At 33.3% G+C, this 3,645-nt stretch overlaps 1 long non-coding RNA gene across 1 annotated transcript; it reads right to left on the bottom strand.

Annotated features, from left to right (window-relative positions):
- Positions 1-620: 620 nt before the first annotated feature.
- On the bottom strand, positions 621-3,013 carry LOC123905758. The gene is made up of 3 exons (XR_006808495.1): positions 2,641-3,013; positions 1,351-1,531; positions 621-880 (listed from the first exon to the last, which is right to left on the bottom strand). It is a non-coding gene; the product is annotated as an uncharacterized LOC123905758 (long non-coding RNA).
- Between the last annotated feature and the right edge of the window lie 632 nt (positions 3,014-3,645).

Raw genomic sequence — 3,645 nt, 5'->3', positions numbered from 1 at the left:
TTGTGTAGAATAGGTTCGTTCCTTTGGTTTTGTCGGAGAGTGACTTATGGTATTATGTGTATTATTTTAGGAAACGAGTAACGGTGTTTAATTGCGCGTTCGATTGTGTGATTGGAAACTTTTGCCGAGGTAAGGGCGTTCACGCGCGCCATTTTATTTAAGCGTGTTGTTTTAAAAAAAAAAATAATAATACCCCTTTTTATGCTTTGAAAAACGGGGTGTTACAATCACCTGCGTTCATCACCTACGCTCATCATCACTAGAATTGAAACATCTTTGTTCATCATCTGCGTTCATCATTGTTTTCGCGGATGGAACTCCATTCGACGGCGAGATTGGAAAAGAAGTTTGTGTGTGGTCTATCGAAAAGACAATTGCTAATTAGTGATGAACTTCCGTAGCTAATTAGTGATGGAATGCAGTTCCCTCACTAAATAGTGATGAAATTCATTTCCCTCGGTAATTAGTTACAGATTTCATATTCCCTCCCTAATTTATGATAGATTTCATATTCCCTCGCTACTAATTGTGACAGCTAATATTTGTGACATATTTGAAACTCCCTCCCTAATTTATGATGTAATTGAAATTTCCTCGTAAATGCTATTATAATACATTTATTATATTCAGCAAAATAAAAAATTTATATACAAAACATTTTTTTAATCGAATCCATAAGTATCACGTATATCATCACAAAAATACAAAAAAAAAATCATCACTAGTATTTAATATTGTTCTTGAAATTAAGAATTTACAACCAAATTCTCAAAACAACAATATACTATCTATAACTAAGAATCTATTTCTCCTCCATAGCTAAAAGCGACTCTCCATGCCATGTACAAATCAATTTCTCATTTGTCTTGAATTGTGTAACCTACATTAAAATGAACAAAAATTGTAACGAACACGACAAGATAAATTTAAATAAATCTTGAATATAACTAGCAAAGAACAATAAAATATACTAAACAAAGAATGAAAGAAAATATTCTACTAATAGATATACACTAAAAGGAAGCCTTTAGATGACATGTTATAAACATTTGAATGCATGTGCTTTCACTTGATTGTTGTCAATCTGATACTATTTTCCTAGTAATACCTATTTGCAACATGTAACTATAAAGCACACTACCATATGATTCTAAGAATAATAACCATCAAAAGGACATTGTCAAATCACAAACAATGACCAAAGAAAAACCCGACATTGTTACACAATTAGAGTAGAGACATCTGCCATCCTCGAGGAGAAATTAGAGCAGCTATGATTCCAATATGCTTTAGAAAATTGCAACCTAATCAAAAAAAGATTACATGACAAAATCATCAAATACTTCTTACCTCATACTTGTGGCCAACAAGCTTGCCAACAAAGTCACTTGAAACCTTCATGCCATGTTGAAATATGTTCCTATCTCTGCTCATTAAAGCTAAAATGCAAAAATTCCATACCAAAACACAAGTTTTTGTTGATGCCTTTACATTGTTCTGACCTTGAATTAAGCATCATCCCAAATCAGAACTGCAGGAATAAAATGTCTCTTAGTCTCAGTCATCAAATACATGGATGGATATACCAAATATAAGTAAGTTAATAAGGTTTGCGACAAAGGAAGTGAAAGAACCATACATGGTCCATTGGACAGAACATACACCATCATGGTTTTATACATGAGCATTAAGTTTATAATTATACTAAATACAAGACTCCTAATCCTAGTTAAATAAAAAAAGTAACAATGATAATTTCTAAACTCCTAATCTTAATTAAATAAGAGCAAAGATTAAAAAACCTGATGAAATTTGATATGAAACGAAAATGCAGAGTGAATTATGTATTGAATCTAATTTTCACTATGACTTACAGAGAGAGAGAGAGATTACATGTTTTATAGTTCTACCCAACCATGCTTAACATGGCTCTGACAGTTAGTAATTACATGTTTTATAGTTCTACCCAAGCTTGCTTAACATGGCTCTAACAGTTAGTAATTGTAAGAAGCAAATGAAGCTAACGGAAACAGCCCATAACACAGAAATAAAGCTATAACATAATGCAGTTAGTGCAATTATCATAATCAATCACTCTATCAGACTATCAGTATCAAAGGTGGTTAGATGAGAAGAAAATATCTATCTGAATTGCAAACCTAGAAACCTCCATCTTTTAGGCTCTGAATTGCAAACCTAGAAACCTCAATCAGAAATATCAAAATTAACCTAGAAATATCAAAGTTAAGAAACAATTTAGCATCAAATCAGAGAATCAAAACCCTAAGCAAAGTAGATACCACAAAATTCCACAAAATAGATACATACCACAAATTCGAAGTCAAATGTTGGAATTCGAAGTCCGAAATTTAACATTAAGCAACACAAGGCAGATTCACGTGACCAATATACCATAACAATCAATACTAAAATTGCTAATATAGACTTTTGAAGAATTGCAACGTTATTACTGTTCCAAATTCAAAATACTAGCAGAGGCATCTTCACAATATCAAAGCAGAACCCTAATTTCATCTAAGGGAATAAAAAACTACGGTTAACAGAACCCTAATTTCATTCATAGAGAGAAGCAGCGGCGACATTGCCGTGACCGAGGCGTGAGGGAGAGAAGAGAGTTACCTGGAGAAGAAGATGAAGCAGTGGCGGCGTTGCCGAGATTGAGGCATGAAAGGAAGATGAATCAAATCAAATTGAATCAAAGAAAGTGAAATTGAAAATGAAATTGAAAATTGAGAAGTAAGATTTATGAACGTCTCTTCTGTTACGGAGCTTGAAACTATTATTGAAGGTGCTACTATTGTTATCGTCGTTTTATCGGAGAGAATAAGCGGAGTTGGAGGTGGCGCTTCTTCATTGTGCAGCGGTGGTTGAAACTCAATGGGAGAGTTTTGGTTTAGCTGTGAAACGGTGTTGTTGGAGGACGAATCGAGAATCTGGGAAAGGAAATTGAGAGCGCGCAAAATGAAATTGGAGATGAATCTATGTAATTTCAATTGTTACCGATTTTCATTTTTTTTTTAATTTAAAATAAGAATTTACATTAGTGAGGGAATATTTTCCTCATAAACTCTAATATCTACATTAGTGACGGAAATTTGTGACGGAATATTTAGGGAGGGATTAATTTAAAGCAAAATCCGTAACAAAATTGAAATTGTCTACTTTTGTGATGGATTTTGTGACGGAATATTTGTGAGGGAAATTAATTGTCACAAATTCCGTCACTAACATTAAGTAATTATTTTTAATAATAAAATTCACTTTCCGTCACTAATTCCGTCACAATTTGTGAGGGATTTTGTTCCCTCACTAAATTCCGTCACTAAATCTAATATTTTTAGTAGTAAGGTAAATACGAAACTGAAATGTTTGTTATATTTATGTGTAATTATTTATTAAGAATCAATTTGATTTCAATTTGATTTCTTATATGGGGAAGGGAGGGAGAGTCTCAAACATGCTTCAATTTGGTGGCGGGATATGTGGAAAACAGGAGGAGCGGAGGAAGGGGGTTGGTTTGTTAATAATATTAGTAGCATTCTCGGCGACGGTAACAATATAGCTTTTTGGAAGGAAAAATGGTTAGGAATGGAACCGTTAAGTGAACTGTATCCATCTTTGTTC

Source organism: Trifolium pratense, linkage group LG2, assembly GCF_020283565.1.
Source record: "Trifolium pratense cultivar HEN17-A07 linkage group LG2, ARS_RC_1.1, whole genome shotgun sequence".
Taxonomy (NCBI): Eukaryota; Viridiplantae; Streptophyta; class Magnoliopsida; order Fabales; family Fabaceae; genus Trifolium; species Trifolium pratense.
The sequence above is the reverse complement of the archived record's forward strand: the minus strand, read 5'-3'. Positions and strand labels throughout refer to the sequence as shown.